Source organism: Oryctolagus cuniculus, chromosome 7 (assembly GCF_964237555.1).
Source record: "Oryctolagus cuniculus chromosome 7, mOryCun1.1, whole genome shotgun sequence".
NCBI classification, from domain to species: Eukaryota; Metazoa; Chordata; class Mammalia; order Lagomorpha; family Leporidae; genus Oryctolagus; species Oryctolagus cuniculus.
In genome coordinates this window covers 36,895,137-36,922,091 of record NC_091438.1, presented here as the reverse complement: position 1 = coordinate 36,922,091, position 26,955 = coordinate 36,895,137, and the positions used below count along the sequence as shown (strand labels likewise).

General features: G+C 38.6%; 1 protein-coding gene and 1 pseudogene across 1 annotated transcript in view; both read left to right on the top strand.

Moving 5' to 3' along the window:
• ATF6 (activating transcription factor 6) overlaps positions 1-26,955 on the top strand; it is a 218,895-nt gene that overhangs the window by 107,437 nt on the left and 84,503 nt on the right. The gene's annotated exons all lie outside the window — the stretch shown is intronic.
• Positions 18,790-21,182, top strand: LOC127493554 (proteasome activator complex subunit 3 pseudogene; annotated as a pseudogene).

Genomic DNA, 26,955 nt, shown 5'->3' with positions numbered 1-26,955 from the left:
AGCAGCAGGTAATGACTCAAGTAGTTGGGTCCCTGCCATCCACATGGGAGACCTGGGTAGAGTTCCTGCTTTCAGCTTCAGCCTGGCTCAGTCCAGGTTTTGCAGATACTTAGGGAGTGAACCAGCTGATATGAGTGTACTCTCTCTCTCTCGCTCCCTATTGCTGTAACTCTCAAACAAATAAACAAAAACTGAAAAACAAAAATACTTGGATACAAAATATACTGATCAGGTCAGGGTAATGAGCATCTCCAAATCCTTATCATTTCCTTTGTGCCTTCAATCTCCTGTCTTCGAGTCCTTCATGAAACATGAGGGATCTGCAAAACGTTGAAGGTGAGTGCATATAATGAAAAAAAAAATGCATGAATTTTGAAAAATCTTTGGGATCAGAATAAGCCTATCTTTTCTTTTTTTTTTTAAACTCACCTATATGTAGAATTTTATTTTTTCCCCAGAAACCTTTTATTTAAGGTATATAAATTTCATGCATTTCATAAATACAACTTTAGGAACAGAGTGGTAGTGATTCTTCCCACTGTACCCACCCTCCCACCCCATCTCTCACCCCACTTCCTCCTCCCAATCCTATTCCAATTCTTATTTTTACTAGGATCTATTTTCAATTAATTTTATACACAGAAGATAAACTCTATACTAAGTAAAGGGCTCAATAAATACTATGAAAAAAAAAAAAAAAACCTGTTCCTTAACAGTTTTTTGATTTCTCTTTTGATTTCTTCTGTGACCCACTGTTCATTCAGGAGCATGTTTTCAGTCTCCGTGTGTTTGCATATGTTCTAGAGACTCTTGATTTGTAGGTTTTCATCTTCATTCCCTTGTGGTCACAGAAGATGCGTGGTATGATTTCAATTTTTTTTTTTTTTTAATTTGCTGAGACTTACTTTATGGCCTGGGCCGTGGAATATCCTAGAGAAAGTTCCATGCTCTGATGAGAAGAATGTGTATTCCGCAACTGTAGGATGAAAAGTTCTGTAGATATCCATTAGGTCCATTTAGACTATAGTGTCAATTAACTCTGTTGTTTCTTTGCTGATTTTCTGCCTGGTTTATCTGTCCATTGCTGAAAGTGGGGTATTGAAGTCCCCCATTACTATTGTATGAGAGTCTATGTCTCCCTTTAGATTCATTAACATTTCTTTTAAGTAGCCTGGTGCCCTGTAATTAGGTGCATATCCATTTATTATAGTCACATCTTCCTGTTGATCCCTTATTTTTGCATAGTGCCCTTGTCTCTTTTAACAGTTTTTGTGTTAAAGTCTATTTTTTCTGATATTAGGATGATCCAAAAAATCAGCTCTTTTTTGGTTTCTGTTAGCATTAGCATGGAATATCTTTTTCCATCCTTTCACTTTCATTCTGCATGTAACTTTTTTAGTGAGATATGTTTCTTGTAGCTGGCAAATAGATGGGTTTTATTTTGTTTTCCATTCAGCCAGTCTGAATCTTTTAACTGGAGAGTTGAGGCCATTTATATTCAAGATGACTATTGATAAGTAATGGGTTGGCTCTGCCATTTTTCCATTAATATTCCTATTGTTTACTTTGTATATCTTCTGTACTTTTACTGGGAGATTTTCTGCCTTCACCTTCTTTCATAGTGATGAGCATGTTTCTGTTTGTAGCACATCCTTAAACATCTTTTGTAAGGGTGGACAAGTGGTAACAAATTCTTTCAATTTCTCTTTGTTATGGGAGATTTTTATTTCACCTTCATTCATAAATGGGAGCTACTTGTTGGTTTCTCTTTTTCCCCTGTGATGGCTTTTATCTTTGGACTATGCCTCTGTGGATAGTGGAGTGTCTGCTGAATACCCTGAAGCATGTTCTGGGTGTGACCAGGGAGTTCTGTTCCGTGCTCCAGGGTGAGGGCAGTGTCCAAGATGACTCCCAAATTGGGCATGGCAAATCTCTCTCTCTCTCTCTCTCTCTCTTTTTTTTTTATTTAGTAAATATACATTTCCAAAGTACAGTTTATGGGTTACATTGGCTTTCCCCCCCCATGATTTCTCTCCCACTCGCACCCCTCCCATCTCCTGCTCCCTCTCCCATTCCATTCACATCAAGATTCATTTTCAATTATCTTTATATACAAAAGATCAATTCAGTATATATTAAGTAAAGATTTCATCAGTTTCCACCCACACAGAAACACAAAGTGTAAAAATACTGTTTCAGTACTAGCTATAGCATTATTTCACATTGGACAACACATTAAGGACAGATCCCACATGAGAAGTAAGTACACAGTGACTCCTGTTGTTGACTTAACAATTTGACACTCTTGTTTATGGTGTCAGTAATCTCCCTAGGCTCTAGTCATGAGTTGCTAAGGCTATGGAAGCCTTTTGGGTTCACCGACTTCGATCTTATTCCGACAGGGTCATAGTCAAAGTGGAAGTTCGCTCTTCCCTTCAGAGAAAGGTACCTCCTTCTTTGATGGCCCTGTTCTTTCCACTGGGATCTCACTCACAGAGATCTTTCATTTAGGTCGTCTTCTTTCTTTTTTTTTTTTTTTTCCCCAGAGTGTCTTGGCTTTCCATGCCTAAAATACTCTCATGGGCTCTTCAGCCAGTCTGAATGCCTTAAGGGCTGATTCTGAGGCCAAAGTGCTATTTAGGACATCTGCCATTCTATGAGTCTACTGTGTATCCCGCTTCCCATGTTGGATCGTTCTCTCCGTTTTTGATTCTATCAGTTAATATTAGCAGACACTAGTCTTGTTTGTGTGATCCCTTTGACTCTTAGACCTATCAGTGTGATCAATTGTGAACTGAAATTGATCACCTGAACTAGTGAGATGGCATTGGTACATGCCATGTTGATGGGATTGTATTGGAATCCCCTGGCACGTTTCTAACTCCACCATTTGGGGCAAGTCCGATTGAGCATGTCCCAAATTGTACATCTCTTCCCTCTCTTATTCCCACTGTTATATTTAACAGGGATCACTTTTCAGTTAAAATTTAAACACCTAAGAGTAACTGTGTGTTAATTACAGAGTTCAACCAAAAGTACTAGAACAAAAAAAAAATACTAAAAGGGATAAAGTACTACATTGTACATCAACAGTCAGGACAAGAGCTGATCAAGTCACTGTTTCTCATAGTGTCCATTTCACTTCAACAGGTTTCCCCCTTTGGTGCTCAGTTAGTTGTTGCCGATTAGGGAGAACATATGATATTTGTCCCTTTGGGACTGGCTTAATTCACTCAGCATAATGTTTTCCAGATTCCTCCATCTTGTTGTAAATGACTGGGTTTCATTGTTTTTGACTGCTGTATAGTATTCTATAGAGTACATGTCCCATAATTTCTTTATCCAGTCTACTGTTAATGGGCATTTGGGTTGGTCTTAGCTATTGTGAACTGAGCTGCAATAAACATTAATGTGCAGACAGCTTTTTTGTTTGCCAACTTAATTTCCTTTGGGTAAATTCCAAGGGGTTCTGGCTGGGTTGTATGGTAGGGTTATATTCAGGTTTCTGAGGAATCTCCAGACTGACTTCCATAGTGGCTTAACTAGTTTGCATTCCCACCAACAGTGGGTTAGTGTCCCTTTTTCCCCACATCCTCTCCAGCATCTATTGTTGGTACATTTCTGAATGTGAACCATTCTAACTGGGGTGAGGTAAAACCTCATTGTGGTTTTGATTTGCATTTCCCTGATTGCTAGTGATCTTGAACATTTTTTCATGTGTCTGTTGGCCCTTTGGATTTCCTCTTTTGAAAAATGTGTTAGGCTCATCCTCACCTCCTCTCCTCCAAGGAGACCAATGTCTGGGCACTAGCCCCAATGCATACAGTTCATCTGTGCAGCCACAAGAACCACACAAAGGATCTGTGCAGTCTTCAGTGTGAGCACGGATCCCGCAGCAGTGACTCTCACCAGGGGATCAGGGAGCCCTGAGCATGTGGAGCTGCCCACAGTGACTACTCAGAGACCCGGCTACACCCTGCACCCTCCCGCACAGCCCCAGTGTTTTCACAGTCCCAGTACACAAGGTTCCCACAGTCATGAGCACCCAGCCCCCTGTCAATTCTCCCAGCCAGACTCGGGCGTCTCCTCTCAGCTGGTTGCCGAGTGTGCTGACGCAAGCTGGCACAGCTGTTACTTACGTCCAAAATGACACCCACCTGCTCACAGCTAGTCACAGGATTCTGGTGCTGGGTGGTCAGAGAGAGAAACGTGCCCCCCATTTTTTCCTTTAGGTTGGCAGGTATATGGAGTCCCCCATAGGACTCCAAGCCAGACTCACCCCAGGCTCTTCCCGCAGCTTTATTGCCAGTGGCTTGGATTGTTGCAGTCTGATCTCACCTCCCTCTCCAGAGCTGGTGCTGAGGCTCTTGGCTGCTGGGGTCCTGAGTTATGCGCATCCACACCCTCCATATAGATGCACTATGTCCCCCTAATTTCCGTGGAGTTTCCTCTGCCGTTTTCCCCCTAACTTTTCCCTGAGATTGCACTCTCTCCATGTTTTTTTTTTTAGCTCTCTTCCCTAGACCACAGTAGTAAGCTCCCTCCCTATTCTGCCATCTGGGTGCCTCTCGGGCTTGACTTTTTAATACTTGGCAGTTTTGTGATTTATTTAATAAATAAATATACAGTATACAATGTGATAATATTTAATTCTTACAATATTTCTATGAGGTAGGTACAACTACTATCTTAACCTTGCAGATGAGGAAGCTGAGGCATAGAGAAGTTAATTTGTCTATTACAGCACAGTTTGGAATTAACAGAGCAGACTTTAACCTAGAAGTCTAACTCCAGAGTCCATGTCCCTGACTCTTCCCTATATTGCTCTTCTAAAACTTTTATATCCAAATGTAACTTTCAAAGTAGTCAGCTTAGAGTTTCATTCCATTGACCTCTCTGTTCAACATATTTTGAGTTGCTTCGGCTTCATTTTCCAGAGAGAACAAGGCAAAGAAAAAGCCCTGTGGAAAGCCAAGCCAGTTAATAGTGGGAGGACCCAGAGCCATCAGAAAGCATGGAGGACAGTGATACAAAAGTGGAAGAGTATAGTGCAGATGAAGAGAGAAAACTGATTTGTTTAAGACATGGAGGTCAAGGAAGAGGGGTTCCAGAAGGAAGTGGTTAGCAGTATCAGTTGCTACAGAGCTCCTTGAGAATGAAAAATGGAAAAAAAATCCATTTGGCTTGTATAGGAATCATTGGTAACTTGAGATTACATTTATAGTTGAGTAATCAACTAGAATCCAGACTAGAGACTGGAGAGAATGTGAAAGGAATTAAATGGTGAGTTTGGTAATTTGACATTGAAGAGAAGTGGAGATAGCCTGGATATAGTTAAAGGGAAGAGAATTAAGGGTGTGTGTGTGTGTGTGTGTGTGTGTGTTCTAAGGATATGAGAGAAATAAAGGAAGAGTTTAAGGTAAAGAGAGACTATTTTGGTTAGTTAACATATATATCTAAATATAAAAATAGAGCTTATATTTTATACTTGACAGATGTTCTGAAGGAAAATAAATAAATCAGTGTTTGTTCCTCATCTGTACTAATGCTTTTCTGTTTAAACCAAAGCATCAAGAAAGTTGAAGTATAATTTTTATTTATTTGAAGTAGGACTACAAAGAAAAATAAAAGATTATGAAGCTAAAACCATATTTTTAAAAGTAAAATAATATTTAAAGTACTCCTTGACATATCAGGTCTTCCATATGTTAAATAAGAAGATGGTTTTTAATAATGGTAATATTATATTTTGAAAAATATAAAATTTGACAGAACTGTTTCTGGCTTATAGATGATCTTAGAGTTTTTTCACATATAAAAAAGTTAGAAAATTAGCAGAGTGCCCATGAAATCATTTTAGGTCTAAAGAGAACTTGGTGCAAGCTTTTTTGATTATGTCACAAAACTTAATTATGAAGGAAGCAATTATTATAGTTAGGAACAGTTGATGATTTATGATCTGACTCAAGATTAAGGTCTGAAACACTCATGTCATTTCCTCCCATCCCCCATATAAAATGACTTGTTCATTTTGGACTCTGATTTGTTTAACTTTTGACACCATCAGCAAATCTGAATACTGACACTTAGTTGGTTTTTCCTGAAATATCTTAAGGCTAATAATTATGTGATTTTTTTCCCCAACGCATTGCTGCCCATCTACTAGGAAGACCCTGTGATGGGTGCGCTTTGAGTTGTTCAGTTCATAATATGAGCATCACACTGGATGGATGATTAGCTGAGAATAGAAGTATACTACCTAATTAAATGTATGATTATTTTTGAACTCTGTTTCTCCTGTAAGGCTCTAAGCACCCGGAGATAATAGCCCACTTTTTCTTAGTTATGATTCTATTCTCAGTACATAATGTAGTGCTAGGTGTGTAGCAAGTATTCAGTAGATATTCGATGAACAAATGAATACACCATGTATACTAAAACCATTGATCTGGCAGCATATTCCAAATTAGTTTATAGCATCACCATAAAGTGACAGAAAATTTGTGCTAGGCAAGCCTCTTGGTTATTTTTATCAAGGCCATCTGTGTCTCTTGGTAAAATAGAAATAAATCTTTGGTGAGCATGTGGAGAAAAGGGAACTATTATACACTGATGGTGGGAATGTAAATTAGTACAGCCATTATGGAGAACAGTATGAAAGTTCTTCAAAAAACTAGAAATAGAACTACCATATGAACCAGGATCCCACTATTGAGTGTATATACAAAACAAATGAAATCAGCATAAAATTACATGAGTGTATTGTAGCACTGTTCACAACAACCAAACAAGGTATCCACTGATAGATGAATGGATACAGAAAACATGATATGCATGTACACAATGGAATTATCCAGCCATAAGAAAAGAAAGAAATCCTGTCATTTGTGGCAACATAAATGGAACTAGAAGACATTGCGTTTAGTGAAATAAACTAGGTACAGAAAGACAAGCATGTTCTAATTTGTGGAAGCCAAAAAAACGTTTATCTCAGAAGAGAGTAAAACAGTAGTCAGTAGAGAAGGATGGGGGCAGGGAAGTACAGAGTGAGGTTTAATACTGACTACAGTTAGATAAGCGGAATTTAGTCTACAACAATTTATAATGTATTTCAAAATAGCTGGAGAAGAGTCTGAAGTTTCCCAACACATAAAAATGATAAATAATTGAGCTGGAAATGTTAATCATCCTGATTTGATCATTCTACATTATATACACATATCAAATTATTGTACCCCATAAATATAATATTAGGTGTCAATTAAAAATTTAAAAATCAAATGCCTTTTTAAAAGGGTAAGTACCATTTTACATAAATGAAACTACAGAACCAGTTTAAGAGCTCTGTATTTTTGAGTTGGAACAGAAATGTTGGTAATACGCAGACTGAAATTGTTTTTGAATTAGGATGCTATATAGAGTGTGAGAATGAATAAGCCCCAGACTGAATAAGCTCCATATCTAGAGAGGCCATCTATCAGATGTGTCTGTGATGACCTAGAAGAATGAGAATATGCTAGCATTTTCTCCTCTGCACAATACTTGCTTTGTAAATGGAAGGTATTTAAGAAAGTTTGTCAACTTAAATTGTCGAATCTTTCCTAGACTTTCTTTGTTGTAATTTATTAGAGCCATCTATGATTAAAGAACATGTGGAAGTAAATCTTGAACAATTAGGGTATGTCACATAGAATAAACAGGTCTTTCTTATGCAGTTTACATTTTACAATTTTTTTTTTCCTTTTTATAATTGAACGGAAACTCAGTATCTTTTTTTCTGTTAAGAATGAGTGTGCCTTTGAAATTCCTTCAAATGTGTTTTGAATTAGCAGCTTTTGAGTATCTATTCTGGTAGAGGTACAAGCAATGTGAACTAAAGAGAATACATGACACATAGTAAAAAAAATAATCTGACTACCTACCTGGGCTGTAGAAATATTAGCTGCTGACTGAGCCTGCTGCTTTTTGGCTAGGGCTTCGGCTTCCACTGATCTTTCTGTTACCATTCCTTTTATATAAGGAATCATGCATACTTTTTTCTTGCAGCATAATTATTTTGAGATTCATCCTCATTATTGTTTGCACTACTACTTAATTCCTCTAGTGTTAAGCATTTTGATAAGTAATTAGCACAATTTGCTTTTCACCTTCCACTGTTGTCTACTACAAATAAGGATATTATGAATATCTATATATAAGCCTTTATAGAGACATTTATGTTCATTTCTCTTGTATAAATATATGAGTGGAACAGCTGGATCATATATTATGTGTATGTATAGCTTAAGAAGCTGCCAACTGTTTTCTGAAGTGTTTAACTTTGTACATTCCCATGAGCAGTATATGAGAATTCTAGTGCCCTACATCCTTAGTAACACTTAGTATAGACAGTCTTTTGAATTACAGCCATTCCAGTAGGTGTATAGTAATATCTCATTGTAGCTTTAATTTACATTTCCCTAATGATTAATAATTTTGACCATGACTTTTTGTGCTTATTTGCCATCTATAAATATATTTTGGTGTTGTCCATTTTTATTGGATTTTTAATAATTTGAGAGTTTTTTTTTATGTGTGTACATGTTCTGTTTAGCAGCTCAGAACAACACACACATGTATTATCTCAGTTTTAGAAAGTAAATTTATTTTCTTTAGTTAATTATAATTACAAAGGATACAGATAACTAGCCAAAGGGAAGAGATGCATAGGGCAAAATATATGGGAAGGGACACAGAGCTGCCCTGTCTGGGTTTACCACAATCCAGACACCTGCATGTGTTCACCAATCCAGAGGCTTAGAGAGTTCTTTATATTATTTAGATACAAGTCTTCTGTGAAATGCATGATTTGGAAATATTTTTCTTTAAGATTATTGCTTGTCTTTTGATAATTTCCTTATAAGCATCTTTCAAGAATAAGAAATTCTTAATTTCGATGAAATTAATTTCTTAGTTTTTTCCTTTATGGATTCTTTTTTTTTTTTTTTTTTGTCTCAAGGAATATTTATTTGCCTAACTTAAGGTTGCAAAATTTTTCTCATATGTTTAGTTCTAAAAGTATTATATTTTAGGTTTTACATTTAGGTCTGGGATTCATTTTGAGTTAATTTTTGTATATAGTGCAAGGTATAGATCAAAGTTAAATTTTTTGGATATGCATATCCAGTATTATGTGATATTCAATGTGGTGTTTTAATCCAATTTCTTTTAAAGGAAGAATTACAGCAAAGCCTTGTTAAAAACTTTATACAAGATTGTCAGTTTTTCTTTGTTATTTTCCTTGATTTTGTTAGACTGTACTTTTTTGCTAGAACTTCTTAAAACAGTATCCTGTGATTGAACTTCTTCAACCTCAAATTTCTAGTCTGTGTACTTAACCAATAAAATGTTATTTATATGTTCCTTGGAAACATAACATATACTGTAGATAATTATAGCAAAAATGTAATGGGTAGCAGAAGATATTGCCAAACCAAAATTCTAGAGACTAGACGAGACAAACATGTATGTGCCAATGTAGATCACAGTGCTAGAAAATAACACAGAAAAATAAGTGAAAGAGGAAAAATAAGGTTCTTATAAAAAACTGTCTGCTACTTTTTGTCCATTAGTGGTCTGTCTTCCTTAGTTTAAAAAGAACTACAAAATCAAGCCTTAAAATGAATCTTTTAGATATATATTTATACACAAATATATGTATGCATATGTATACACATATGTATTATGTATGTACACATATTCTCTGTATTGGCTTAAGGAGCAGAAAAATAGCAGAGGGTATAGTTTATCCTGTAGTTTTATACAGTCTTATTCAGAAATATGAAAAAAAGTTACTTCACTTAGTTTTGAGTCATTACTTTCTAGTTTAATGGAAAAAATAAAGGGGCTGATGCAGCATTTTCTTTTGTAGGCAATCAGGTAGAATGGGATTTAGAGTCAAATAAGCTTATTTAAAAAAAAATTTTTTTTTAAATTTATTTGAGAGTCAGAGAGACAGAGCTTTCATCTGCTGGTTCAACTCTCCATTAGCCCACAACAGCCTGGGCTAGGCCAGACTGAAGCCAGGAGCCAAGAATTCAACTCAGGTGACCCATATGGGTAGCAAGAGCCCATCATTGCTATCTCTGAGGATGCACATTAGCAGGAATCTGCACCCAGAAGTCAGAACCAGGCACCCTGATATGGGATGCAGGTGTCTTAACTGCTAGGCCAAATGCCACCCCTAAATCTGGGTTTTAACCAAGCATTGTGCTACTGCTTACAAGTGCAAACACTGTAGGGCTTTTCAGAGGCCCGGTGTCCTTATCTCTAATAGAATAATATAAAGTTACGTCTTGGGGTGTTGAGACATTTAAGCGAAGTAATAAATCAAGTGCTGGCACTGTACTCAGCACACAGTAGGTGTTCAATATGTTTATTTCCCTATCATCAGGAGATTGACCTCTGAAGTATAGGGCTACTGTATGAAGAACTCTTGAATCGATAAGACAAGGAGGGAAGAGTTTGTTTAAATTTAGCAAAAATCATCCATGATCCAACCCTTCTCCTTCCAACTCACCAGAAAAATTCAATTTAATTTAATTTTTTCTGTTATCCATCAGCAGACAGATAGTTTGCATATTTGGAAAAGCATTAAAATGACAAGATTTTACAATAGTGGCATCACATTACATCCATTGTATCACTAGATTTATGAGGGTGTGATTTACCTTTTTCCTTTTGGGAGGCAGGGAAATAAAAAATTTTTTAAAAGATTTATTTATTTGAAAGGCAAAGTTAGAGAGAGAGAGAGTAAGAGACACACACACACACAGATCTTCCATCTGCTGGCCACAACAACCAGGACTAGGCCAGGCCAAAGCCAGGAGCCTAGAACTCCATCTTAGTTTCCCATAGGGTGGCAGGGGCCATCTTCAACTGCTTTCCTGGGCACATCAGCAGGGAGCTGAATTGGAAGTGAAGTAGCTGGGACTTCAACCTGAGCTCATATAAGATGCCAGCATCACAGGTGGTGACAGAACCTGCTGCACCATAAACTGGCCCTGAGAGATCAGAAATTTGGAAGGGCTCTTCCAAACAGATAGGATCTCCTTCAACAGTTTAAAATCTCTTCTAATAGCCTTTAGAAAAAGTGATTTTGGGGATCTTTTAAGTATTTCCTGTAATGTTTCTAGTTAAATGTTCATTTCACATGCCTACAGAAACTAGAGCCTTTGATTATTACAGAATGTGGAGTAACAGCAGACACCAGGTCTTCAGCTGTTTTTAGGGCTTGTTCAAATTGACCACATCACAATCACTTGGGTGGATTTAGGGCAGCAGTTAACTGGAAAAGAAATACCTTAGTTTTCAGTGAAAATTTTCCAAATTGACACCACACAGGAACCATAGGATTGATACGAGTTCATCCAGAAGATGTAATAAGCATCATTTTCATTTGTAGCACTAAGCCAGTCTGTATTTAAATGAAGCATTAGTAGCATACACACATAATCATGTGGGGTCATCAAAAAGTTTATGGAAAATGTGTGTTATGAAAAAACTGTATAGGAATTTCAAATTTTTTGCATAAACAATTCATCTTTTAATTCCACTTTTCCATACTTTTTGAAGTACCCTAGTAAACAGATTTTTAAAAAGTCACATCAGCATAGGTTTAGTAATTGTTAATAGATGTAACTGCACAAGGTTGTGATTCATTTCTTATTATCAGATGAAGCCTGCTACATTTTCCTTTTTTTTTTTTTTTTGACAGGCAGAGTTAGAGAGAGAGAGAGAGAAAGGTCTTCCTTCCATTGGTTCACCCCCCACCCCCAAATTGGCCGCTACGGCTGGCGCGCTGCACCCATCTGAAGCCAGGAGCCGGGTGCTTCCCCCTGGTCTCCCATGTGGGTGCAGGGCCCAAGCACTTGGGCCATCCTCCACTGCCTTCCCAGGCCACAGCAGAGAGCTGGACTGGAAGAGGATCAACCGGGATAGAATCTGGCGCTCCAATCGGGGCTAGAACCCAGGGTGCCGGCCCCGCAGGCGGAGGATTAGCCTAGTGAGCCGCGGCACCGCCCAGCCTGCTACATTTTCATACATAATAACAGTACACAAGTTACTAAGAGATAAAAAATTAAGATAATCTGAATTCAGTTTGTAATATAGTTTTGATTTATTTTTATGAAGCACTTCACTTAGATCTAAAACTTCTGAGTCAGCTTTTTAGTTATGTTTGTTTTTCTTATTTTTTAGTAAAGATTAGAAGCATATATAGTTCCTTTATAAAATAAACCCTATTTTAAAAAGGTGAATGAAATTGGCAAATACTGAAAGTATTTTTTAAACTAGTAAGCCTTTTTTGTTGTTGTTTAAGAGAAAATATAAATGTGAGAATACAGATTTATTTCCTTAAACCTTTTAAGAATTGATTTTATTATCCAAAAACCTTTATTCATACTAAGGTGTGACTGTCTACTTGTATTATATATATTTTTAAAAAGCTCTTCCATAGGAGCTGAGTCTCCAAACATAAAGCAACAATAAAGAAAAGGAAAGGCTAATTACCCAATTTGAACAGTACATATTTATTGACATATCACACAGTATAATTATTAAGTGTTAAAAGTTTTCAAAATGTTTAAGACAGAATGGTAACTAACCTAATTTGATGATTACACATTGAACACATATATTGAATTATAATTCTGTACTCCCCTGATCTGTACAATTAAAATAATAATTTAAAAAAAACCTGAAAACCATATTTCAGAATTAATGAGTGTAAACGAATCATATTTTCCCTTTGCTATACCGGATATTCATGGTTTTGATAGAGAGCATGACACTGAGCAAAAATTAAAGTAAAAAGGCTCTTACAACTGAAGCTATCCTCAAAGAATCATTATTTAATCAAAAGATCTAATTGATTTAACTGTCATTCACCCAGTGACATATTTCAATAGCAATAATGTTCCTGGCTGTTCTCACTACAAAAAATCAACAGTCAACAAAACAAATCCTTATTCTTTCAGAGCTTACTTTCTAGAGACATAGATAAACAAACATGTAAATAAATATGTAACTGAATAATTTGTGGTTAAGTGTCAAGAAGGAAACTCAGGGTAAGAGAGCAGAGAGTAATCTTAAATAAACATTGGGAAGCTACATTTTTTCAGCTTGAAGATTCTAAAGTTATTTGGCTTGTGTTTTTAAATTAGCTGTTGACTACGATTTTGGTTGACAATTATTAAAATAAATTAGGAACTCATTGTAAATAGTTTTATACACTGATCTAAAAATCTAGCCCCAGCGAGTGAATTTATAACTGGAGGCGCCTGTAAAGGAATAAGATCTTTGGTTAATCACTACTGTACTTTTAGCAGTAAAGTTTGTAGCTCATGACATCGGTAATTCTGGAGTGGTTTCAGCTTGCACCAGCCGCTGGGGAGCCTGTTGATACAGCACTAAGTTACAGATTATTATTCAGTTGCAGAAGTTTTATGCTTAGGCATTTTCTTACATCTTCCTCTCTCGGTCAGTTGAAATCTTGTATTTTTGCCAAATAAAACAAATCTCATACTAATAAGAAGCTATAAATAAACAGTAGGAGCATGAGTCAGAGCCAGCATCACCCTTTCTGCTTGTGTGTACCTCTCTGGTACTCCCCAGTAAGTTCATTTTATACAAACATGTAATACTGCATAACTACTGTTCTACAGACGAACTCTGATTATTTAAGTGAGGGCTATTTTTTTTTTTTTAGAACTGAGCAATATTATAACTAGTAGAAATCTGGTGTACAACCAAATTCAAAAGCAGAATGTAAAACTCCATTTGCTGTTGATGAGAGAAAGGGTATATATTTACTATTCTTTCTGTATAAAACCTTTTTAAATCAGCCCAGAAGACTGCTGAAAGATTTCCAAAATTGATTTTTATATGAAAAGGAAAAGATAAGTTGCTTGAAAGTCCCATCTCTTCTACTAGTTAGGTCCTGTCTGATAAAATTTTATCCTGTTTTTCACCATTAATTTTTTTACCCATTTGGTAATGTTCACTAAACACTTACTGTTACAAGACACAGTGCTACTGTAGAATACATAAAAACAAATAAGCTAAAATCCTTGTTCTCAAGGAATTTATGATAGTGGAGAAAGTGACTTGTAAATCCAAAATTACTACACAGTAATAGGAACTATAAAAAAGATATAATGCAGAATTCTCTAAGATTACAAATAAAACTACTGCTATTTATGAAGCCTTTACTGTCCTAGCTGTTTCATACAAGTTATTTTATTTAATCCTTTCAACAGTTTTATGAGGCCGATACTGATGTACTATTTAACTTGGGCCGAGAGCACTAACTTCATTGAGAAAGGAGGAGGTACTATCGGGGAAGGCTCTTGAGGAAACAGTTTCTGAATTGATCATAGAAAGATGGAAATGGTACAGAGTGGGAGGAAGATGAGGTGGTGTGTCATTTCACACACAGAGAGGTCAATGTGTAAATGCCTAGGTCTCATGAGAACTGTTGTTGGAATGTAGAGTAGGCTGTGGAAATGAAACATGGCAGGCTCCAGATCCTAATGGAACTGAAGGGCCGTGCCTAAAGAATTGGATTCTTACTCTGTGTTAGACAGAAATATGCTCAGACTTGCATTTCAGGAAGAGAGTGCTGCGACTGTTTGCGCAAGGCATTGAGAAGAGGGTTTTTTACTTTTAAAGGAAGTTAACTCCCTTTAAAGAAATTCCCTTCCAGCATTGACTTATGTTTATTAAATGTCTATATAGTACACATAAAACTGAATTCTAGAAACATTATATTTTGCCTTACAACTACAAAACTGTCATAAATTGACAGTATTAATATTTGCACATTAAATATTTGTTGAGCGATTATGCTCAAGACAGTATGCTAACTTTTATATGTATTAACTATTAATCCTCAAAATACCTTTTATGAAATAGCTGTTTTTATAATGCTCATTTTTATAGATGAGGAAAATGAAATGCAGGGTGATTACATAACTTAGCTAGGGTCACACAGCTAGTAAGTAAAAAAGCCAGGATTTGAACCTAGCAGGCTAACTTCATAGCTTTACCATTGTGCTGTACTGCCACTTCTCTCCATGTAAAGGCATGTGTATGCATGTTAGATTTGGAGAGTGAATTATGGACATACTGAATTGGCAGTTACAGTTTAGAAGAGACACTACAGAAAACTACTTCTATGTTTGTTGTACACCCTTACTTGCAGCAGTCTAAGAAAAAGAATAAAGGAAGCGGAAGTGACATATTGTCACCCCTAGGAATTGGTTCTGGCAGCGTTCTAACTGTATTGTAAATCTAAGCATTCTAATGTGGCTATTGTGCATAAGTGCTAAATGGCTTTACTGGGCTAGGCAATTTAAGATCTACTGCCATTCAAATATGAAGAATTTCATAAATATTAGGAGATAAATATTACTACCCACTGAAGACTTACGATTATCTAGATTTAGTCCTATTTATTATATTTCTCCTAACTTTTATACACAAAGAAAGCAGTGAGGGGCTGGCATTGTGGCACAGTGGGTTAAGCCACTGCCTACAATGATGTCAGTTCAATGATGTCTGTTGTGGCCATTTGGGGAGTGAACTGGCATACAGAAATCTCTTTCTCTCTCTCCTTCTTTCTTTGTAACTCTGCCTTTCAGTTAAATAAATAAATCTTAAAAAAGGAGGAGAGGTGGCTGGCACCGCGGCTCACTAGGCTAATCCTCCGCCTTGCGGCACCGGCACACCGAGTTCTAGTCCCGGTTGGGGTGCCAGATTCTGTCCCGGTTGCCCCTCTTCCAGGCCAGCTCTCTGCTGTGGCCAGGGAGTGCAATGGAGGATGGCCCAAGTGCTTGGGCCCTGCACCCCATGGAAGACCAGGATAAGTACCTGGCTCCTGCCATCGGATCAGTGTGGTGCGCTGGCTGCAGCGCGCCGGCCACGGCGGCCATTGGAGTGTGAACCAACAGCAAAGGAAGACCTTTCTCTCTTGTCTCTCTCACTGTCTAACTCTGCCTGTCAAAAAAAAAAGAAAAAGAGGAGAGGTGATCTGAAGTGGGAGGGAGCGAGGGAGGAAGGGAGGGAGGAAGAAATAAGTAAATAACTGAAAAAAATGTATTTAAGAATTAAATCCAATCCATATCTCAAGTTTACATTTATATCCAATAACTGACAAAATTGCTTCAAATGTTCTAAAAATGTAATTTACTCATAGGACCACAGAATCCCTTATTCAGGGGCCATAGTTTCGGAGAATATATTAAAGATAAATCAATCCATAAGTCTGTGGTGTTCCCAAAGGAAGACTGGTGTGTCAGTTATTGGCACCACTGTGTAATGAAGCCTGCTGAGATGTGGGCATAAGAGAAACTGACCTGAACAAGAGCACACTTCTGTACAGTGGTCCCTGGCATTCCTCCACTTGTTAGCACTCAGTATTAATTTCATGAGTTAAGTCTAGGAATTCAAGTGCATTAAATAATTTAAAAAATTGTTGATTGCTGATGACTGATGGAAGAAAAACTAGGAGCTATTATTTTGCTATCAACTGTTATTCTAATTAACAAGGACAGGAGCTATTATGAAGAAATAAAACTCTTACCTCATACCACACAAAGAACAGCTGAACCCCCTAAAGGATTTTATATTCTTTCATCAGACAGCTAAAGAAAATAATTCAAATCCTCACAAATAGATACATTAATTAGTGTCATAATGTAAGTAGAAAGAAACTTCCCCACTTCTTTATTTCCTTAAATATTTATTTTTGTCTACTTGAAAGGCAGATCAAAAGAGAGAGAGAACCTTCCATCCACTGGTTCACTCCCCAGATGTCCACAATAATCAGAACTGGAATAGCTCTGGAGCTCAGAACTCCCATCTGGGCATCCTCCATGGGTGGCAGGGGCTCACACACTGGAGCCATCTTCTGACATCTCCAGGATGCCATTAGCAGGAAGCTGGATCAGAAGCAGAATATCTGGGACTCAAACCAGCATCTAATATGGGAAGGCAGACATCCCAAGATGCAGCTTAATCTCTTGCACCACAATACCCCCTTGCCTCCACCCCTATTCCTTTCTTTAAAAAAGTAACCGGAAATACTTTTTGAAAACAGAGTAACTGTTTGTTAAACTATATATACTATTGAAGTTGTTCTGGATATACTGGATATAAAAAGGAATTTCCATAATAGTTCCATTGTAATATTTTATAGTCAAATTATGAAGAAAATCAAGATGAAGAAGAATTGTGGTAATGTTTCAAGATTTTCCTTTTCTGACAGTCCTATCTAAATTTCTGTAGCTTGAGCTTAAACATGTGTGTAAAATACATTTAATATTCCACTTTGGGGGAGGTTTAATGTAATTATAAATGGGAACACATTCTTTCCCTAAGCAAAAAAAAAAAAAAAAATTGTTACTTAGTGTTGAATCCTACTTTTTCTCATTTCTCCATATTGAAAACTATCACCAGCCACTGTTCATTTTACTTTCCAAAGCTGTCTTGTACTCTACCATCACTATTGTTTTTTAAAGATTTTATTTATTTATTTGAGAGGTAGAATTACAGAGAGAGAGGGAGAGACAAAGTTCTTCCATCTGCTGATTCACTCCCCATATAGCCGCAATGGCTGGAGCTGTGTCAATCCGAAGCCAGGAGCTTCTGGATCTCCCACACAGGTGCAGGGGCCCAAGCACTTATTCATCTTTCACCACATTCCCAGGCCATTAACAGAGAGCTGGATCAGAAGAGAAGCAGCCAGGACATGAACCAGCACCCATATGAGATTACAGCCTGCAGATGGAAGCTTAGCCCACTATGCTATAGCACTGGCCCGCCAGAATAATCTTTTTGACATAAACTTATGTCATTATTAACATGTCATTATTAACATGTCACACATTAACAAAGGCATATTTTAAAAGATTTACTTATTTATCTATTTGAAAGGCAGAATGATGCACACTTGGTGGGGGTTGAGGGGGTGAGGAGAGGCAGAGAGAAACAAAGAGAGATACCTTCCATCCGGTGATTCATTCCCCCAAATGGCTGTAATAGCCAGGTCCAGGCCAGACTGAAGCCAGGAGCCAGAACTTCCATCTGGGTCTCCAGTGTGGGTCCCAGGGTCCCAGTACTTGGAACATCATCGGCTGCTTTTTCAGGTGCATTAGCAGGAAGCTGGATTGGAACTGGGACAAAGAGAATCCGAACCAGCACTCTGACATGTGATGCCAGTGTTTTAAGTAGCAGCTTAAGCCACTGCACCACCACATCTGCTCCAGTATGGTGTTGTATAGAACTAAAGGAAAATATTTCAGTGGAAGGAAATGAATATAAATATAAATATAAATAAATAGGATGAGGGTGCAGAATGTTTCAGAATTTGTATAACTATGGAAGTCTTTAGGGAAAAGATAGTTTTGTCAAATTTTATTTTGGAATAATTTCAAACTTACAGATAAGTTGCAAGAGTAATACCAGCTCCCATATAGCATTTATGCAGGTTCATCAGTTTTCAGCATTTTCTCTCAGTCTCTTTCTCTACACACACACACACACACACACACACACACAAATTGACTTTTCTGAACTGGTAAATTAAATACATCCATCATTTTGTTCCTTAGCACTGTAGTATATATTTCCTAAAAACAAGAATATACTCTCCATGACCACATTTATCTAGTTCAAGAAATTTGACCTTGATACTTTAATGTGGCATCTAGATTCAAATTTTGTTAACTGTCCCAAAAAGATAAGTTTTTTTGTTTGTTTGTTTGTTTGTTTGTTTTTTTGACAGGCAGGAGTGGACAGTGAGAGAGAGAGACAGAGAGAAAGGTCTTCCTTTGCCGTTGGTTCACCCTCCAATGGCCGCTGCGGCCGGCGCGCTGCAACAAGCGCACCGCGCCGATCCGGTGGCAGGAGCCAGGTGCTTCTCCTGGTCTCTCATGGGGTGCATAAGTTTTAAGAAGAGTCATATAACTTAACATTCATAATTTAAACAAAAAACTGTAGGAAGTAGGCCATAGAGCTCAGAAGTTTGCTAATTTGATTAAAATACCACAGTGAAGTGAACCACTTATTTTCTGCGGGGAGAGCATGGATAGGCGCAGGTTACCTGGGAAGGTGCGGTTTACCACTGCCTGGAAGTGAGCCTTGCTTTGGAGATCGTATTTAAGTCTGGATCCAGGGAGTGTAGCTTTCGTCAGTCTCCCACGTAAAGTATACCGACTTGTCACCACAAGTCTTCACAACCCTGAAGCGACATTTTTTGGAACTGTCTTCATGTTCAAGCTTCCTGCCGTAACTACCTAATAGCTGGTAAGTACTGGTGTGGCGGGTCAGGAAACCAGGTCTGCCAGTGTCTCCCAGACGTGTTCCTCGATGCTTTGGCACCAGCCTTGGTGGCACCCGAAGTTGAAGCCGGACATATTCCTACAGAAGGCATCTGGAACGGTAGTGCGCGGTCAGGCTCGCGGCTTCCTGTCCTGCCGCGAGGGCTGCTGGGAGCCCTGGGACGTCATTTCCGGCGTGGTCTGTTGGGAGTTGGTGGTGGTGGCAGCGGCGGAGGCCCACACCCAACCTGTCGAAAACGGAGAAGTCCAGGTTGTGTGAACCCCAACTCTTGAAGCCTCTAGAGGCCATGGCTTTGCCCCTGAAGCTAGAGCATGATGTGCAAGGGAAAGTAGATTCGTTTCGGGCCCGTATCGCCCAGGAGGCCGAGGATCTGGTGTCCACCTTCTTCCCTCAGAAGCTGTCAGAGCTGGATAGTCGGGTCCAGGAGCTGCGCCTGCAGGACCTGTCCAGAATCCGTTCGGTGCCAGCCCCGGAGCCCCCCACTGCCCCCGACACCGTGGGGGATGGGCCCAACCGGGATCCGTCACCTCTGCAGACCCAGTCCCCAGTGAAGGTACCTGTACTCCCCGGCGGGGAGGGACAGCTTCTGCGGAGCAACCAGCATCTGGTGGAGCTGATTGAGCGGGTGAAACCCGAGATCGAGCTGCTGAGAGAGAAATGCAACACGGTGCGGATGTGGGTGCAGCTGCTCATCCCGAAGGTGGAGGATGGCAACAACTTCGGAGTGTCCATCCAGGAAGACACAGTGGACCAGCTCTGGACCGTGGAAAGCACAGCGGCCTCCTATCTGCGCCGCTTCTCCACCTACTACAACACCCGGGCCAAGTTGGTATCCAAGATCGTGAAGTACCCGCAAGTGGAAGATTATCGCCGCACGGTGGCGGAAGTCGATGAAAACGAGTACCTGAGCGTGCGCCAGATCCTGCTGCACGTGCGGAACCAGTATGCCACCTTGCATGACGTAATCCTGAAAAACATCGAGAAGATCAAGACCCCTCGGAGCGCCAACACCGACAACTTATACTGAGGACCTTTCTCCACCCCCACTTTCCTTCAGCAGTTGGCTGAGCTGCGTAGGCATCTACGAAGCTGGCTATTAATGACTGCACAGGCGATGAAGCGGCTGGAAATGGGCATTACCATTTAGTTACATTTTCCCACAGCTGACTCTCACACCGAATCCTCTTCGGGTGTGATTTTTATTTGACTTTCCTCTTGGGAGGAGAATGGGGACAAACCATCTGGTAGGATGTGGTAAGGTAGGCCAAGGAGAAAGGACTGCCATTTCTAAAAGCAGCTTTGAGGATTAATGTTGGCCAAGGTTTCTTTATTATGGCATAAATGACACTGAATGGTTTGGGTTAACTTAAAAACTAAAGCTTAAAAGAAAATTAAATGTAGCTTTTCCTAAGATTCTGCTACGTGTTACTTTGTTTGACCTCAGAAATGCTCCTTTTGCACCTTCATTTATGATTTTTTTTTTTTTTGCAAGGAAAAGGAGTTGAAAGTGATGTGTGTTTAGGTCATTGTATGCCTCCAGTTTAGCAGATTTCTGAAATAAAACTTGGTTATAACATTTTATAATGGCCTAAGTGTGCTTATCTGAACCTTACTTTTGGGGTGCATAAAGTTTCCTTCCTGTTCAGTTTGACCACACCCTTGATTTATTTCAACTCCTGATATGTAAGAAATGTGAGCCTATGAAGAGTAATACTAGATTTTAATTCTTCTAACGAAATGAATATCTACCTTTCTTAGAATATGATCTATGAAGCTGGCTTTCTTGCACAACTTCCACCATCTCAGCATCTTCCAATTCTCTTTTACACACTATTTAGAAGTTCCGTGTATCCATATGTCGATTTATGTCACATTTATGTTTTTTCCCTCTTAGTTGGTTGATTTTTTTTTCATTTCCCGTTCCCTTTTGTCTCATAAGATAATTCTTACAAGTCCTCAGAGTTTACCTCTCATATATGAGTCATTCTTTAAAGATCCCACAATGTGATTTTGGATTCTTTTTCCCCTTCCCTGCTTTTACTTTCTGGTGAAAGGAAACTTATTTATAGTTCTCATCAGTGAACTATACCGTTGGTATTTTTGAAGTTCAGCTTTTCCAGGTTGCATTGCAGGTAAGGCAAATTACTGTACCATGCATTGCCTCAAGCATCAGGAAGGATTTCTTGCTTGTGATGTGTCATCATGAATCCTTTATCAATAATTTTTCTTAGAATTTCATCTTTTCTGATTATAAAAATACTCTAACCAGAGAAAGTATATTTATTCAAAACACCTTTGTTTCAGTATGAGTACTGTTGGAGTGTATTTATCAGTCAGAACTGTCTGTGAAAGTTATGTGGTGTAAATTTAGTAAAAGTGTGAGTGGTAGTTATTTCTTGATGTGCTTTTATATGTAAGAGTAAGATTATTCCTGTGCATAATTGACCACTTCTTTTCTTTCTTTCCGATTCAGTTAACCAGTGTGTGTCTTGAATTCTTACACTTTCATGACTATGCATACATAAAAATATAGCTCTGATATTTTAGAATACTTTATTTTAGTACCTGCATGCAGTGAATTTATTTCTCACATGAATTTTTTGGGAAAGCTATGAGGATTTTAACTTTTTATAAGACATGAGAAATTGAAATTTCTTCTGCATGTTATATAAGACTGATGAAACGAGGTGACCATATCAGTTGGAGTCTAGTATCTTTTTTAAGATTTATTTATTTATTAGAATTACAGAGAGGGGAGATACGGAGACATCTTCCATCTACAGTTTCACTACCCAAATGGCCACAATAGCCAGTGCTGGGCCGGCCGAAACCAGAAGCCTGAAACTCCTCAGAGTCTCCCATGTGGGTACACATGTGGGTACAAAGACTTGGGTCATCTTCAGCTGCTTCCCAGTTTCATTAGCAGGAAGCAGCATTGGAAGTGGAGCAGCCAGGACTTGAATGGGTGCCTAGATGAAATACAGGCATTGCAAATGGCAGTTTAAGCCACTATGCCACAGTGCCAGCCCATGGTGTCTATTATTAAATCTTACTTATAATTCCACCTTTTTTTCCCTTTTGGTATTATCTCTGTGAGGATACAAGATAATTCCTTGCCCCAAATGAAGTTAAGTTACCTTCAGATCTTCCTTTAAATAGAGGCATAACATTTTGTCTGATTACTTTTTTTTTAATATTTTTATTTATTTATTTGAGAGTTACAGACAGTGAGAGGGAGAGACAGAAAGGTCTTCTGTCTGCTGGTTCACTCCCCAGATGGCCACAATGGCTGGAGCTGTGCCGATCCGAAGCCAGGAGCCAGGGGCTACCTCCAGTCTCCCACACAGGTGCAGGGGCCCAAGCACTTGAACTATCTTCTACTGCTTTCCCAGGCCACAGCAGAGAGCTGGATTGGAAGAGGAGTAGCCAGAATTAGGACCAGCGCCCATATGGAATGCCGGCGCTGTGGCACAGTAGGTTAATCCTCTGCCCTTGTCTGGTTACTTTTAATTGATCCCGATCATCATCTGCACATCCCTTCCCCATTCCTCATTTAACAAGTGAAATTGTTTTTGAATGAAGAGTTTTTCTTTGAAAGTTTAATCAGCAGTGTGTTTTGGTTGCCATGGGTGCAAAACAGTGTGGACCTTATTGTACAGACTTGATTCTAAAAGCTGCTGTAAAAATATTTCCCAGTAGCAAGGATTACCTAACATGTGAAGCAGAGATATTTTCTGTTGATGGGGAGTTTTTTGTTTTACTCAGATAGAAAATGATGTTCATTAAGTTGGTCTGTGTCAGTGTTTTTCCAGGGAGTACCTGATTCCTGGTGTTTCTTCTTTTACTTAACTTCTTTCACCTGAAATAGTAAAAGAATACATTTCTCCATGAGAGAGGTAAATTGAAACACAGCATTTTATTTTAATCACCATTTTAAAACTTGTATCTATAATTATATCTAGAAAATAAACTATATTTGGGTGGGTCTTTACTAAAGTGTATATGGCTGTCTCTGCTAACCTTTATATATTAGAAATGTTTTTAAATGAGTTTGGTGGAAACTTAATTTAAAAAAAAAAAAACTCCTGAAATATAACAAGGTAAAATGAGTTTGTTCTTTTTTATACTCAAGTACACATCTTTCCTTTAAAAGCTTCCACAGCAGCTACCTGTTCACATTTCACAACCCTTCCTAAAGAGTTCTCTTTATTTCCCTTGTAAGGTTAGTTATATCTGAATCAGAGAAGTGCCAGGAACTTGACATCAGTTCATGGCATGTGACAGGCATTTAATAGCACACAAGTGTGTAATGGACAGTGTAAGGGAAGTCCAAATTTGCTTAATTTTCCAACCAACATTAATCATCTAAGGTTTAAAATATCTTCTTGCTACATAATAAAACCATGATCTTTTGCATGTCCCTTTTACTCTTAAACTGTCAAACCCTATGCCAGATTGAAATAAATTGTCTCCAATCCCAGACATACCTTTTACTAAGAAAATATGCAAGTCCTTTGTAGTTAAAGATATCTGTTATTTGCATTTTGCTCCTTGTTCTAACACTATATCAAACTAAAGTGGCATAGGAATGCTCTTATAAGTTCCCTACTTCTGCAAAAATTAATCTCTGTGATTTTTCCCTTTCTTGCAAATGTTTGGAAAAGGTTTTATAATAACAAACTTACTTTAGAAACTGGTGTTAATACATGATATCCAGAATTAATCTAGTATTAGTACTGGAGACTTAAAATCCTAATTTTGTCCCTTTTAGTTTTTTTTTTTTTTTTAATGTTATTTATGTACTTGAGAGAGAAAAGCATGAGCTCCCATTCACTCGTTCATTCCCCAGATATCCACAGCAATAGTGGCTGGGTCAGGGCCAAAGCTGGGAACCAGGATCATTGTTGCCTTCCATAGTCTGCCTTAAAAGGAAGCTGAAGTCAGGAGCTAGGACTAGGAACAAAATCCAGGTACTCTGATATGGGATGCAGGTGTCAACCACGAGTCTAAACTCCCAGTGTTGTTTTTTTTTGTTGAAAAGACAGATTAATTGTATGTGACTATGTTGCAGTTTTAGGAAATGGGAAAAAAACTTATTTTGGAATTTTAAATATATTTGGAATATTAAAAATAATTTTTAATTTGTAATTATTGAAAGCAACTAGCAAAAATTTGATTGGAAATTCCAAAATTAGTGGATCTGAATGAAGTATCTTTCTTAAACTCCAAAGATGATGTAGAAGAGTTTCTGATGTAAAGAGTTTCTGAAACTTTTGACCTTAGAGTTGTTTTTTAGATAGTCGTTTTTTAGATCTTTTATAAACTATTTTGTAGTTTTTGTGAGGTTTACATATTTCTATAGAATTCTTACCAAGTGGTCTAAACTATTAACAGATAACCATATGGTCAATTTTAAATACTTTTTAATTTCAAAAGCTCTTGCCACTCAGAAATTTAATAATAAAACAAAAAAGGAGAAATCACCATAGTCCACCAGTCTAAGAGAATGCATAATGTTTTTACATCATTGCAGTGTAACATATGCATGCTTTTGTAGAGGCTAAAGTATTCAAATTTGATCTGATATCATTTTTGACTGATGCCCCCAGATTCAGTTAATACAGACATTCCCATCTGTTTTTCAAGGGTCTTTATAAATTCCCTTATTATTATTTACTTGACATGTAGAGAGACAGAGACAGAGATCTTCCATCTACTGGCTCACTTCCCAAATGTTTGCAACATCGGGGGCTGGGCCAGATTGAAGCCAGGAGCCTGGAACCCAATCTGGGTCTCCCACATGGTGGCAGAGACCAACTACTTGAGCCATCACCTGCTGCCTACTGTGGTACACATTAGCAAGCAGCTGGAATTAGAAGCAGAGCTAGGACTCAAACCCAAGCATTTTGATATGGGATGTGGGTGTCCCAAGTAGCTGGTTAACCACTGCGCCTAATGTTTTCCCCTCCCAAAGACTGATACGGTTCCATTCCGTAATTGTGAGAGTATTTGTCTGAAATAGGGTTGTTTGTTTGTTTTTAATTTATTTGAAAGAATTATAGAGAAAGAGGGGGAGACAGAGAGCAAGCTTCCATTCACTGGTTCACTCCCCAAATGACTACAATGGCCAGGTCTGGGCCAGACCGAAGCCAGGAGCCAGAAGCTTCTCTGGGTCTCCCCCATGAATGGAGGGACCCCAGCACTTGGGCTATCTTCTACTGCTTTCCCAGGCATATTAGCAGGGAGCTGGATTGGAAGTGGAGCAGCTGGGACTCTAATGGGTACCCGTATAGGATGCTGGCACTGCCAGTGGAGGCTTAGCCTCCTACTCTGCAATGCTGACCTCCAGGGTTTTTTATAGGATGTAGAAAATGAAGTAACCTGAAGGACACATGCCTAGATCACTGTGGGAAAATCTGGATATTTAGATTGGGATTTTGCTTTTTTTTTTTTCCTTTGACAGACAGAGTTAGACAGTGAGAGAGAAAGAGAGAAAGGTCTTCCTTTTCCGTTGGTTCACCCCCCAAGTGGCCACTACGGCCAGTGTGTTGTGGCTGGCGCTGCGCCGATCCGAAGCCAGGAGCCAGGTGCTTCCTCCTGGTCTCCCACGTGGGTGCAGGGCCCAAGGACCTGGGCCATCCTCCACTGCACTCCTGAGCCACAGTAGAGAGCTGGACTGGAAGAGGAGCAACCGGGACAGAATCCGGTGTCCCAACCGGGGCTAGAACCCAGGTTGCTGGCGCCGCAAGTGGAGGATTAGCCTAGTGAGCCACGGCGCCGGCTCTTTTTTTTTTTTTTTTAAGATTTATTTTTTTATTTGGTTCAATTAGAGAGAGAGAGGGAGAGACAGAGAGATCTTCTGTCTACTGGTTCACCTCCCAAATGGCTGGAATGGCAGGGCCAGGCCCAGCCGAAGCCAGGAGCCTGGAACTCCAGCCAGGTCTCCCAAAAGGGTGGCAGGAACTGAAGTAGTTGGGCTATCATCTGCTGCTTTCTCAGGCCATTAGCAGGGAGATAGATTGGAAGTGGAAAAGCCACTTAAGAAGTTAAACCAGCTCTTATGTATGGGATGCCGGCTTCGTGGACAACCCGCTGCACCATAACACTGGCCCCTTTACTTTGCTTTTAAATTGGGGTCCCATAGTGACTTTAGCAATATATCTGTTATTTTATTTGTGATTATCCCCCTCCGCAATGCATTTAATCACCTCCATAAAATATACATGAAAAAGCAGTCACATTGTCTTATAGTGATTAGATGAATGGTTCATGCTTATCTAATTCAGTATGACTATAAAAGAATCCTCCCTCTCTCAACATGTAAACATTTCTGAAAAATGTTATTGTGCATTGACATCAAGGCATTTTAAAAATTTACTGATTATTTTTGAAAAAGCAAAGAATCTAGTCACCTTACAGAAACGTGCAGGACCACACATGTTCTCTACATTAGAAACCTGTACTGCTAATACATTAAATATCTGCCTACCTTCAACTAAGATTATCCAAGGGATGCTGTACATGTATAGAAGTTTCATTATTTGCCTTTTCATCAACCATAGGTGCTCTGTATTA